General features: G+C 38.0%; 1 protein-coding gene across 1 annotated transcript in view; it reads left to right on the top strand.

Moving 5' to 3' along the window:
• LOC126374284 (sodium channel protein 60E-like) overlaps positions 1-15,164 on the top strand; it is a 291,877-nt gene that overhangs the window by 13,731 nt on the left and 262,982 nt on the right. The gene's annotated exons all lie outside the window — the stretch shown is intronic.

The following is a 15,164-nucleotide window of genomic DNA, read 5'->3' as shown; positions in this document are numbered from 1 at the left end:
CTGGGATATATTGAATGGAATTTTAAAACCGCGGAATTCGCTCCTGCAAATCTCAATACGAATATCGATGTTTCGATGTGTTAAATGTTTTTTATCGTTCCGTGCGAAGATTAAATAGATAAACAGCCACAGTCACAACCGGTCCGCGGAGGTCCGTGTTGCTGCTCTATGGTCACAACGAGTTTACATTAAAAAGAAAGATAGATGAAGAGTGGTAAGAAACCACTTTTCATCTTCAAAAGAGGTCACAGTCACAACCGGTCCGCGGAGGTCCGTGTTACTCTATGGTCACAATGAGTTTACATTAAAAAGTAAGATAGATGAAGATGGTAAAAAACCTCTTTTTATCTTCAAAAGAGGTCACAGTCACAATCGGTCCGTGGAGGTCCGTGTTGCTCTATGGTCACACCGAGTTTACATTAAAAAAGAAAGATAGATGAAAAGTGGTAAGAAATCTCTTTTGAAGATTGTTTTTGGTTAAAATGTTTTGTAACTGTTTTTTGCATTGGCGGGAAAATATTCTTTCGTGAAAATCGTGATAATATCTGTTCGTGATGTGTATTTCCATTCAATACCAATTTGAGTCTTTCACTTCACTATTTCCCATCTCTTTAAATGCTAAAAATACACACTGTTCTGGATTCCCGTTCAAGTGAGCGTGAAGTGTTTTTGTTCCGACCGTATGCTATGGCCAACCACTATCAAAAGTTGGGAGAGGCCACGGCTAAGGGCGCTTACACACCGAGTGTCGTTGGTCAAAATGTCCTGCACATTAGTACAAATACCGCAGAACCGGTATTCGTTTTTTTTTTTACTTACAAAGAGAAAATTAATTCGAAAAAAAATCGCACCCGGATGGGATTTGAACCCGCAGCTCTTGTAGTATTATTATTCAATTTTATAGTTCCGGGAGTGGAAGTTTTGAAAACGCGTTTGTTCTTAAATGTTTTCATACAATGTGAAATAATAAAAATAAAAACACTTTATTGCACACAAATTTACAAAACATTTACAGGATTAAAGTAAATAAAATCTCAGTTACTTATAACAAATTTATTACTGTTAAATTGCACTAGTTACAGTACCTCTTAAACAACTTAACTTAGTGAAGACTAGCCCAAGACTACTCGTACTGACTGCTCGGCTCAAAAACGAAGCATTCGAGCGGCCCACCACAACGGCGGGAAAGTGGTGGCTTGTGATTGGTAGAGTCAAAATATTTGATTACGAATGAACGACGGGTAGTGTTGCCAGTAAAAATAAAAATAACTAAATTTAAAAATCACGACATTCGGCCATCCGAGTTCTTGCACCTCCCGGTGCACATTTTACCAAGCAATCAGTTTAATAATTTAATAAAAGTAAAATGATAAAGCTAACCTTACTCTACCAACAAAATGATAACATGATATATACATTACACAGCATCTGACGAAGTCTAACTTAAATAATTGTGCTAGTGTTTAATTCTGCTCACACTTAACAAATCACGACATTCGGATCAATGTAAGAAAAACATATGTAGAGTAAATAATTTGAACAACAAAATAAAGTGAAGACACAGTCTACGAATTATTTACATACATATTTATAACTTAACTGTTATTGACCGTGGTTTGTTTACGTTGCCGCAGTTCAGACAGTGGTACATCATCATCATTGCTATCGGATGTCTCTGAGCTACTTGAGGACTTATCTGAACTAGGATCAAGTGAGCTTATGTTTATCCAAGGTCTTATTCTGTCCGCTGCGACAACGCTTTCAAACATTCTCTTTCTTTTACTAAAACCAGGCACATCTGCTACTTTATATCTGTCATTACCAAGTGATTTTAAAATTTTATATGGGCCAATAAACTTTGATAACAATTTTGTACTTTTGCCTTGATTGTAGTAATTAGTTCTGGTGATTTTCACCAAATCACCCTCTTTGAAAATAGCGGCGGGAGCTCGTCCGGTATCATGTTGCTGCTTTTCTTTTTCTTGTTTTTTTCTTATATTCGTGTCTACTTCGTCTCTAATATTAATTAAACTACGAGATTCAGGGTTCAAGCTAATGTCAAACTTATTAGAGAGGGTATCACGGAACCGGACACCGAACAAAGCTTCCGACGCCGTTTTCTGGGTAGTTGCGTTTACAGTATTATTGATACCCCATTGTATTTTGCCCAAACACGTGTCCCAGTCACGTTCATCTTTTCCCAAATTGTATTTAGCCATTGCATTCAAAATAGTCTGGTTGAAGCGTTCAGCTTGACCGTTTGCCCTGGGACACGCGACAGCATTTAATACGTGCTTGATACCGTAAACATCACAAAATTTTCTAAATGCAGCAGACGTGAATGAAGTACCGCGGTCAGATATTATCCGCGAAGGTAATCCAAAATCGTTAAATACTTGTTCGAGAACCTTCAGTGTACTTTTGGTTTTTGTGTTCTTTACGGGCTTTACAAACATATTTCGTGAAGCCATCGACAATAGTTAAGACATAGGCATGTCCCTTCCTACTTTTGACAAAAGGACCCAAGTGGTCAATGTGTACCGTATGGAATGGCACATCTACCTTTTCTATAGGGTACAAGTGACCAGACTTTCTTTTATTAGTATTGTCTTTGTTATAGGTACATTCTATACAGGAGTCGACGTACTTTTTTACAAAGCGGCGCAGCTTCGGGAACCAGAATTGGCTTTGAATTTTCTCAACAGTCTTTGAAATACCTAAATGTCCTATATCATCGTGGTTAGATCTACACACTTGAAATCTTGCAATACGAGGAACAACAAGGCGTAAATTTCCATTGACCTTTCTATAAACTTTGTGATCCTTAATAACAAAGTTATTCTTTATATCTTTAGTTTCTAAGTCATTGTCAGGCTTAAGAACTTTTACGATTCGCGAAACATCTGGATCTGCCAGCTGTAATGCGAGCAGCCAATGATCTTTCTCAATATTATATACTGTGGCTACTGAATCGTCAAGCAGTTCGGATAAAGTGGTATTACGACTCAAAGCATCAACGTGACTCATTTGTGTGCCCGGTCTGTACTCTATACAAAATGTAAATTCACTAATTAACAGCCACCATCTGGCTATACGTGGCACTAAATCACGCTTAGTGAGAGTAGTTCGAAGTGCATTACAGTCTGTTACTACTTTAAAATTCATTCCTAGCAAGTAAACTCGAAATTTTTTTAATGAGCAAACTATGGCCAATGTTTCTAGCTCATAAGAGTGTAGGTGGCGTTCTTCAGGGGTGGTTTGCCTACTGAAATAGGCAACGGGTTTTAAAACACGCGGACTAGTCTGCCATTGTAAAAGAATCCCACCTACACCAAGAGCACTGGCATCAGTATGGAGCTCCGTCTCAAGTTTGGGGTCGTACAGTGCCAGTATTGGACGTTCGATTAATTTACCCTTCAGGTCAGTGAATGCCTGGGTTTCTATGTTAGTCCACTTAAAAGGAATATCCTTTTTGAGTAAATTTGTTAGAGGTCTAGCAATTTCGCCGAAACACCTAATGAATCGTCTAAAGTAACTAGCTAGACCTAAGAATTGACGAACTTCATGGACGGTTCTGGGAACAGGAAAATCTTTGACAGCTAGGATTTTGTGTTCATTGGGCCTTATACCATCGACCGATATTTCATAGCCCAAATAATTAATGGTGTCATCAAAGAATCTACACTTGGACAATTTAAGTGTAAGGCAGTTAGCTCGCAAAAGTTTCAGTACTTCTTCCAGTCTAACGAATCCCTGTTCAATATCCGCCGATGGTACCAGAATATCATCTAAATAAGCAAGAGCCGATTCAAAACGCTTTGATCCAAGCATTCGGTTAATTACTTTTTGAAAGACTGCCGGGGCATTCGCAAGACCAAACGGCATTCTTTTAAATTCGAAATGGCCGTCCGGCGTTACGAAACCCGTGAGTCTACGGCTTTCTTCCGCCATAGTAATTTGATAATAACCGGATGCAAGATCCAGTGTGGTAAAGAAACAGTTACCACTTAAGTTAGTTAGTTGGTCATCAATTAAGGGAAGGGGAAAACAGTCTTTTTTAGTCTTGTTATTCAGCGCTCTAAAATCTATACACAAGCGCGGTTCACCAGTCTTTTTTTAACAATTAAAATGGGACTAGCGTAATCAGAGTTAGACTCTTGAATGATGTCATTCTCTAATAACTCATCTATAATACTTCGAACCTGTTCTCTCTCTGCATGGGACAGCCTGTAGGGCCGATACACAACGGGTCTATCGTCTGTCAATTCTATGGACATCTCAACATCTTTAGCACATCCTATCTCGCTAAGTTTTAAAGCAAAACAGTCACGGTACGACTGCAACAGATTAGACAACCTGTCAAGCACTTCACTACTCACATGGCTGCCTATTTTTATGTCAGACCGCTGAATAGGATCTAATATTGCAACATCTTTGGTTATCCTATTAACATTATAATTCAATTTTTCGACAAAAGGCAGTGCTCTAGCTAACACAGTTTGTGATTTTAACGTTAAAGCTGAATCTGCTAAATTTGCCACTACCAAATGTCCTTTACCGTTTGTTATGGTATACGCACCTTGATGAAGGTGATACTCATTTCCCGGTTCACCGCAACTATAGCCCTCTACATAAACGTCGCCGCTAAACGAGGGATCACTTGTACAAACTTCAACTAAATCGACCTTGTGTAATTTGGTGGCATTTAAGACATACAATTTTAAACCGTTATCACGATTCTGTGTGTCGTTATCGGGGCTTTTATAGAAAATTAATTTACTATTGTCTTTTAAAACCGTGACACAAGGAAGTTCGGTGAAATTCTGACCTACTAGTAATGAAGTATGGAGTAAGTCGTCTTTGACTACGAGGAACTCTATTTGTGCTTCAACTTCATCAAGCTTTATAGTAGCGAAGGTTTTGTAGCTGGGAGTTACAGAGGAATTGCCGAATCCTTTTATAAATGGCAATTCAGTAAGCACTTTAGTTAAACTCAGATTACAAGCGTCCGATTCACGCATCAAGCTACATTCGCTTCCAAAATCTACATAAGCAACAAAGTTTTGGTCTCCAATAGTAACTTTCTTAAAGAATTTGTCATTACAGTTATCATGAGTTGTAATAGCTAAAGTTTTACGTTCTTCATTACTAGTACGTTTTTCTGGTCGAGGAGTCAGCGGCTCTAATTTACAATTTGCTGAATCGTGACCAACCCTAAGGCATTTCTGACATTTGATAGTAGGCTTTGGACATCTAGAAAAGGTGTGACCCTTCGATCGACAGTTAAAACAGATAACTGAGCTCTCACTAGGAGCGGAGGAATTATTTACAAAACGGTTTCCTGAAATAGTTTCGTTTCGCTTCTTATTAAATGGAATATCTACAGGCCGCTGAGAGTTGAGAAAATTCAGCAGGTCTTCCGGTTCCTCACAATTTAAAGCTTGCGCACCGTTTCTAATAGATTTGTCTACAATACCGTAAATTACACAATCTACGGCCTTTTTACCTTGAATTTCGCATCTATTTAACAAAGTAAGCTTATCATAGAAATACTCGGACAAACTTTCATTATTACGGGTGGTACGCGCGAGCATTTCATCGAGAAGCCGACCATAATTTTGCTCATTAGGAAACGCTTTGCGAAGCTTAGCCTGCCATTCTGCCCAACTGAATACCACAGAAGGCAAAGCCTCAAACCATTTTTTTGGCTAGTCCAGATAACTTTTGCAAAGCAAAATGTATGGTCTGCTTCTCCTCCCACTCGTAAATGTTAATACACTCATTAACTTTCCTAATCCAGCTATCGATGCTTTGCGTTTTACTAGATGGATCGAACTCCGGTATCACATTATTTAGTTGATTGCTATTTAGCTGACCACTTTTTCCCTTTTCTTGTTGCAATGAAGTAAATAATTTGAGCACATCGTCAGTAGTTAGTCCTTTGTTACGTTCATTAGACCTTTCTGGTGAACGACTCAGTGCTGGCGGTACAAATGTGTCACTGACCTCTTCGATAACCCACGGGGTAGGCTCCTTTCGTGGCTTCAAGCAACGGCGTCGCGACACTGGAGATGGCGAAGGAAGCCTTCGTCGTTTTCGCTGACGAGCTCGGCCACGTTCCACCATGGTAGATCTCTCCATAACCTCGGGAAAACAATGTTGCATTAGACTCTTGCTAACAATAATTCAAGACATACTATATATATATGATAACAGCATAATTCAAGTTCTAGCTTAGTAATAAATCTCAAAGGCAAATTTAAATTTTACCAGAAGTTCTCGTTAGCTAAATTTCGATTTTAAATTGATCAGTATTGCTGTTCTACTGGCCAAAATGAGAAAGTACTCCATTTTCCTTGATATACTGCAGTTTTTGACGTATCTCGGAAACTAAGAATCCTAGCTCAAAAATAATGAGAAAATTAAATGAAAAAAAAAAAAGTGAAATTAAATGAATTAGAAGTAGACTACATAGAATAAGGACTTAAAGGAACCGGTTTGATTTGCCATTGTTGCGGCCCGAGGAAAATATTTCCGGCAGTGGGACCGTTTGTAACTTCAAAGAATATACAGCCATTTAATTTAAAATGATAATTTAAGATTATGAAATGGGGCTTAACTAAATTAAGTACTCACTTGGTCTAAGAACATTGACTCACCTGGTCACCTATGAACTAAACTTATAATATGCCAAGTCACTTGCTCGACACAAACGTCTACGACTAGTATACGGACATACTTAGTCCGCATTATAGGAGAAATCCAGGCCTACTTAGCCGGATTTATAGTAAAATACAGGCTTACTTAGCCCAAAATATTGACATAGACAAGCATACTTAGCTCAAGCTATTGCAACAAACAAGCGTACTTCCCCGAATTATTTTTCACTACAGGCGTACTTAGCCTGGATTCCAGTGACATACCTAGTCATGCTACGCCAAATAAAGAGTGCGTTCTTCACAACAAAGAAAGTATAAACAATTTACTTTTTTAAATTTGAGAGTTATGTCGGTGGAGCAGCCGCCATTTGCACATAGTTAAAATTCTTACGTCATATCATTATTTGTACGTATTTATACTTAGTGTGTAAATTCACTACGGTGACTTCATACATGGTAACACTATGCAAAATAAGGACCATCGCAGCAGAATGCTATCAAAGTGTCGCCTTGACCAAACGTTCTGAACGATGAATCCTCTTTATTCAATCGGAATAATTATCAAAGAGTTGCCTTGATCAGAATTATTTCGATATTACGGGTACTTACGTACCGTCACAGTATTACCACGAGGTGATATAAAATAATTCCACGTGGGTAGTCTTAGCTTAAATACCATCGCAGGGTCGCTGTCAAAGAGTTGCCTTGACCAAACGATACATACGATAAGTTATCTATTTATTATCAGAATAGTCGTCAAAGAGTTGCCTTGACCGAGACTATTCCGATTTTGCCAAAACTACTACTGGGATAAAACAAAACGAATTGACTTCTTGAAAAGTATTAATTTTATAAGTACTTCAAATATGACGAAAGAAAACACTTATATTCGAATAATAAATAAACTTGAAATGTAACATACCTTTGTGAGCTGCAGATCTATCCCACTTCTGAGATAAAGTAAATAAAATCTCAGTTACTTATAACAAATTTATTACTGTTAAATTGCACTAGTTACAGTACCTCTTAAACAACTTAACTTAGTGAAGACTAGCCCAAGACTACTCGTACTGACTGCTCGGCTCAAAAACGAAGCATTCGAGCGGCCCACCACAACGGCGGGAAAGTGGTGGCTTGTGATTGGTAGAGTCAAAATATTTGATTACGAATGAACGACGGGTAGTGTTGCCAGTAAAAATAAAAATAACTAAATTTAAAAATCACGACAGGATGAACTTATTCTAAGATGGGCAAAGGCGGCCTTATCGCTAAGAGCGATTTCTTCCAGACAATCTTCGGCAGAAGATATAGTACACTTGTACAGCTGCAGTGTAGCGCGCAAAAAAGTAAAATAAAATAAGAAAAAAAAGTAATATACACATCCCACACACACACACACACAAATATAAAATAAATAGAAATACTAGAATTCCGCCCAAGACTTCGTCCTCGTGGACTTATTTTATATCTGTTTCTGGAATGTACGTTTAAGTACCTGCTTGGAAAGTACCCTACGTCTCTGGCTTTCAGTGTAGGCCAGTACTTATATTAATAATTGAATACATTTAGCATTGGGGATAAGGTAGCTCATTCAAATCTGCTCAAAAAATATCTGGCGACGTCAAGCCACACGCCGTAAAGAGACGCCGTAGCGGCAATCGCCGTTCGGCAATATTATTATTATTGCTTATGGCAGACAAAAATAAAATATCCTGCGTGGATCATATATCCAGCTTAAGCTCCCCTAGTCAAGTCTCTGCATCCATCACACAATGCAGCTCGGCTATACCATCTGGGAACCGGTGCAGAGGGCACTCGTTCACTATGTGAGATATGGTTTGATCCGGGTGACCACATTCACAGTATGGCGACTCCTTTAAGCCCCATCTATGTACCGCAATAATTCGAGGTTTAGACATGAAAAGGCAACATATAAATAGAGTTACTTTCGTTTGTTATAGTGTGTTTGTTTCTTATTTCGAGTTATAGTTTGGATTTCTCGCCAGGACGTGCCACTATTTTTTTTATTTGCCTCAGATGTCATTACTTACAGTTAGCCGGAGAGGAAGTCCCGCGGTGCCATTTCCGTGTATACTATGCCTAATTCTCTCACCCCAATCGTCCCTTTGGGACCAATCGCCTAAACTTCACTTAGTTCCTTTACTTTTTTATATAAAATGTTCGAGTAACTGTTGTTAGTACCAACTTTCTTCCTCAGAGGAAAATAGTTCTGATTATAAAGTTTTAACGAGTGAAATGCAGTTGTTTATGATAGTATATTACGTCGTCTCTAAACAGTGTGTTTAGTGTTGCTATGTGGAATAATATTTTATTTGAAATTAATCTACTTCTTATGTTTTGATCATAGATGATCGGCATGGGTTGAAAATCAGTGTTGCCCTCTGGGTAAATTTTCACTGAACCCTGGCCTTTTTTTGGTGAGCTGCGGCACCCATATCCCTTTATGTTTTCCAACTAAATATTAGTGTGTCGTAGGTTATACCTAAATAAACTTTTTTATTAATATTTTTATTATAATTGATAATCGGGTAATAACTTTAATTATGGCAATAGGCTCGCCGCCTAAATAGCTAGCGAAGAGAGGGTGTTTTAAATTTATATCTCTGCCTACCCCTTCGAGGATTCCGTCATGTTATGTTAATTTTAATAATATTAATACATTTACCATAAGCCGGGAATCTTGCGTTTGCGAAACAACAAGTTTTAATGAACTAACCAAAGACGAAGTTTCATAACTGAGCTCACCTCTTGAAAACAATCGCCATTTTGCTTTTACACTGATTTAAAATTCGCTGTCTCTATGGTCTAGTGGTTAGAGCTTTCTGGAGGTCCGGGTTCGATTATGTGTGGGTACATGAACCGGGTCTGTTAAAGCTTCAGGTTAGGTAAGCGGGCCTCGTAATTATAATCAATAAATACCACACTGATTTAGCTTTCATATTTCATAGCGTTAATCTCACAATAGATAATAATTATTTCAGTTAATATCATACATTACAGCGGAAACACATAATTACTCAATTGCTCATATAGTTTCATGGTTAGTAGCATGTATGAGGTTTTAATGAGAATGGATGAAACGAAAGCGTCGGGATCATAGTCAGTGAAATTCCGTGCTCTACCCTAATGGGAAATACTCGTACGTGCGATGTAGTAAGTAATCAACTATTTCATTGTTGGTAAAATTAAAAGGTATGAGCTACGTACTACGTAGCTACGACTACGCACTGCTACGCCGTAGATACTGGCTACGGGAAATATAATGTCCCTTAACATTGCATTTTGAAAGAGCCTACAAGTAATTTAAGTAATCAGTACAAAACAAATGCTGCCAGGAAGTTCCATATACTTTATGTAGTTTTCTTCTGGTGTCAGGGTTATTATTGAGCCGTCAAAGGCTTACATCAGTACAATAAGTAACCGGGATCAACCGGGCTTAACGTGTCTCCCGAAGCACGGATCATCTTACTTTCGGACAATCAGGCGATCAACTTGTAATATCCTAACCAAACTAGGGACCTTAAAGTTATTTTTGGGATGTGACCTCACCGGGATTCGAACGTGGGATCTGCGGATCGTGAACCCAAAGCTCGACCACTGGAACGATTTTGTAGTTATTCTTGTTAGCTTTAACAGACCGGTTGCTTTTTCAGCGATCGCGTGGATAGATGTCTGAATGCGAGCTAAATGAATACCTTATACAGTTTCTCTTTGTGGGCTTCTGACGTCACAGAACGGAAATTAAAACCAGGCTTTGACTACCAGCTTCTGTTTGAAATTTCGAAATTTGCTGTTTCGTTTGATGTTTTTATAAGTTTATGAAGTATGCATAGCATAATACTTGGGTATTGTTTGCAACGGGGTCTGTGGTCCAGCGGTTGGGCATTGGGTTCGCGATTCGGAGGTCCCGGATTCAAATCTCGGTGGAAATATAATCACAAAAATAATTTTGTGATCCCTAGTTTGGTTAGGCTATTACAAGCTGATCACCTGATTGTCTGAAAGTAAGATGATCCAATGTACTTATTACTTTTAAAATAATTAAGATAGAATAATAAAGTTGGACTGGAATTCACTTAAGTAAAAATAACAATATCAAGGGTGGAAGGAAGGATAGGAAAACACATTCATACATAAACTCTCGCCTATTTCCCATCGGGGTAAGCAGAGACTATGGAATTCCATTTGCTAACATTCTAACCTTTACACTTAATTATTATTATACTAATAATAATAGTTCTTATATAATTATTTATATTATTTTTTTATCATAAATTGCATTGATAATGTTTATTTTCCTACAATTCAATACTGAAAGGGCTAAGACACTATAAAAACTAGTTACCTCTCTAACATTTGTCACCAAACTAAAGCCTCGTGTTTCGGTTCAGTAAAAACTTAATTACGAATGGAAGCGCCCGCCGGAAGTGGGCGGCGCTGTTGCGGTCGTCATTTCCGGTTTTTGTCGTATCCACCGTAGACAAATTTTATTACAGGAAAACACTTTCGACGCTTGTTTGCATTGCAGACGCGATTAACTGTGGATTGACGTCGCGTTGTTTAACAAGCATTAATTTTGTTAATGGTGGGCGAACAATGGTATGTAGAGTGAAGAATGTTGAGGAAGAATGTCGTAAGAAGTATGAAGTTTGGAGTAAGAAGTATGTTCGAATTCAAATTCAAAACTATCCTTATTCAATAGGTAACATAGTTACACTTCGAATCGTCATTTTTACATAACGAACGTCTCATCCGCCTAAAACTACTGCAGCTTCTCACAATCAGAGCAGCCGGGGAAAAGAAGCTGCAAGAAAAACCTCGGCCCAAGGCTATAGACGTTCTTTTTTAAAAAAAAAAAAACATATATAATACTGTTAATACAATTTAGTAATTTGGCTGTCTAATATCAGTTCTTAGACAAGTTAATCAAAGCTTCCGTATGGAGTATACTTAGTCCTCTATGGATGTGAAACTTGGACACTGACACAAAAAGACAGAAAGAGACTCGGCGCCTTTAAAATGTGGTGTTGGAGGAGGATGGAAAGGATAAGTTGGATAGAAACGATTACTAATGAGGAAGTACTAAAAAGAGCAAGGGAAAAGAGAAAAAAAATAGAGTTATCAAGGACAGAAGAGACAAGAGAATTGGACATTTAATAAGACACGACGAATTTGATCAAGAAGAGTTTACATGGAACGTAAAGATTAAAGAGAAGGCGAACGTCGTGTTTATAAGGAAGTGAAAGAATTGGCCTTTGATAGACATGAACGGAGAATGCTACACCGAAAAGAGCGTGGCTCTTAAATTACTGATGATGATACGCATCAAACGAATTGTCAAAGTTCCTAATTAACTGGAACATTAGGTGTATAATGACTTGGCTGAAGGATAATGTGATTTGAACCAACTTCGCATTTACTTGGCATTGGGTATTTGCATAGAAATTGATACATTACTATGCATGACGCGGTGCTGCCTGAATACACCATGTGAGGTTTTGAAAAGTCGCCTATGTGTTATTACGAGTACATTGCAAGCAAGTTTTTATGTTTACAGTCCTATGTGTACTGAATAACGCAACATGGTGATAGCTGGGGTGATTAATAACCCGAAAAATGCGAATTACGTCAGTCAGTAAAAAAAACAAAGTTTTCGAAATATCTGGACTTTTGTGAAAAATTTTAAAATTACCGCTATTAATATCATCATAGTTTTTTTCATGCGTTTCGTAAAACCGACAGAGAGTTTGTGTCTTTTTAACATCATGGACTATTATTTGGCTGTGGAGTGATTATCTTTCACCGTATGTTTATCATTATCATCTCAGAATTTGTTAGAAAAAGTGGCAGGCTCTACCCGGTCCATTAAAGATTAAAGGCTTGAAGCTTTTTTCTAAATTTCAAAAGAATTATTATTCTTCAAAATCGATTTGTCAGGTTTAATACTCCTCTAGCTTACAGGATACGTCGCGCAAGAGTCGATCCCCTGGGCCATTGTGGCTTAAGCCGGCTAAATCCGAAGATTACCTGAATTTGTTCACATTTGCCATACCTCCGAGTTGGAAGGTTTTTTCTTTGAAGCTACAATGTGATTGTCATGGAGATTTGAAAAGGTTATATACGGTTATAAAAGGTTATGTACAAAAAATCATTCTTACCGTGTGTTGCCTACCGCGTAAGTGTGAGTGAGACAGGTAGTTCGCGCGCTCTCCCTTACTCCTAAGCGGCTTAAGTTGTACCTAGAGGGGGTGAGGCTTACCATCAGATATGTATTGACGCGGGGCGGGGAGTTACCGTTCTACTATTTTATTCTATGATTTGACTTATACAATTTTGTAGTATAAATTATCCGACCAAAAAATTTTGTTGTTTTTTAGTAATTACTTACTGAAGGGAGCGGTAAGTTTTAAAGGGTACCTGAATAGTTTGCTAGTAATATAGGTATATATATATAAATACTTAGACGTTCTTTATAGGGTAGACAGAGTCCTACATAATCAGTAAACAAACTTGAAACATTTTCTGAACCTATCGCTTATGATGTCTCTGTCTTGTTTTTGTAAATGTTATCCTTGTAAGGTTTCGATTTCCGGACATAATAGTGAAACAATGAGGTATGTACAACGCAATGTACGGTAAGGTGCAAAAATCCAATGAGTTTCTTGCAAAGTAATAAATTAACTGGTTGCACTTAAGACCCTACAAAAATACTAACCACCAATCCGCACTGGGCCCGCGTGGTGGTTTAAGGCCCGATCTCCCTATCCATCCATAGGAAAGGCCCGTGCCCCAGCAGTGGGGGCGTTAATGATGACCTACAAAAATATAAATTTTATAATTATGACAGCTAATGGTTCATAATTTAACCACTGTTTACAAATAATTAACTGGGCTCATGGACTGCGATGTTTTCCTTCAGCGTAGAGCACGTGATAATCATTTATGATCCAAACATGAATTTGAAAACAAATTCCACGATTATTGGTTTAGGCCTGTGCTGGATTCGAACCTGCGACCACAAAGTGAGAGGCAAGCGTTCTACTAACTGGGCTACACCACGGCTCATGATTTAAGCCTTAAAAATATAACTAGTATAATACAATATCACTTTATACTAGAAGCAAAATCTTCCGTCCATTCATAAAGGGTACAATGCCTCCATGAAACTTGATTCCCTCTGGGGTTGTAGGCTATGGAGTTATCCGGACACCCGATCGCTCAATGCTGTCTGCCCTCATACATCATTTGTGACATTCCACGACAATCGAGCCTGAAAACGACGGATTTTGTGAACCTTTTTGCTAAAGTTTTTGTTTGGGAGCGTGGGAGAAAATCGAGAGAGGCGGTTGTTTATTTTGTACGCCTACGTTTGAGTACTTTATACGATAAAGAGAGTCATGATTATCATAAATCGTCTGAAACAGACGTATAAGGCCAATGATGATGATGATGATTATCATAACTTATGACCTTAATCCTTGATGAGGAAGAATAAGTCACTAAGATAGGGTCAGTGATGAAAAAAGTTGCCTGAAGGTTACCCTAAGGTTGCCTGGAGGAAATTGCTATTTAGCAATAAGACCGCCGATTGTGCTTCTCTTGTCACTTTTGTAAGTAAGTAATTGTTTTTAGTGTTGTGTTTATTTGTGCAATAAAGCGTTTTTTTGTATTGTATTGTAATAGTTAAATTAAAAACTTAAAGTATAGACAGCGTTAATGGATAGACAATAAGGGCGCGTGCGGCGGTGGCGAAATCGGTCGAAAAGTGGCGTTGGCGCCGCGACGCGGTTTCGTTTTCTGTTTTCTCTCCTTTCGTTTCCTGTTTTCTTTTTTCATTTCCTGTTCTTCCGCGTATGCGCGTGTGTTGGTGTTGCCAACATCACCTGTAGAAAACTAGCAGCCAGGCTTAGTTTAAAAAGTGTTAAGATGGATACGATGAACTATGTGTAAACTGGTTCGTCGTTTCTCGAAAAGGTTTATATAATAGAAAAAAAAAGTATTCTTTTTTATTCAATTCAAAATTCGCGCGAATGTCATATGACCAACCATATGACATTTTGCCTAGTGACGTTACGTTTCAATAAACAAAGAAACTTTCAAACAGTATAACTTGAAACCGACAAATCGTTTCTGTTTATTTTGTGAAACGTGACGTCACACGAAGCTCAATCATGGCCGCCCGTATTTCGAGTCTTGTAAAATAAGTAAACAGATAAAAAACCGCATTCATATTTTGTGAAAATAAAATTGTTTAAAATGATCTCAACAAAAAGAAATCTATTGGATAATTATCATTAAATGATAAATTACCATGTCCGACATATTTCACATTTTATTGTTAAAATTGTCAAGTCGCCAATTACAATTTTCATTATAATTTAGCCAGTGTGAGTTACAAAGAGTACTGGTGATCCCTTATCACTCATTCCAGTTGTCTTCACTCGGTCATAAATCATCCGCCGGCAGCAGTGTCAGTGCCGACAC

This window comes from Pectinophora gossypiella, chromosome 17 (genome assembly GCF_024362695.1).
Source record: "Pectinophora gossypiella chromosome 17, ilPecGoss1.1, whole genome shotgun sequence".
NCBI classification, from domain to species: Eukaryota; Metazoa; Arthropoda; class Insecta; order Lepidoptera; family Gelechiidae; genus Pectinophora; species Pectinophora gossypiella.
The sequence above is the reverse complement of the archived record's forward strand: the minus strand, read 5'-3'. Positions and strand labels throughout refer to the sequence as shown.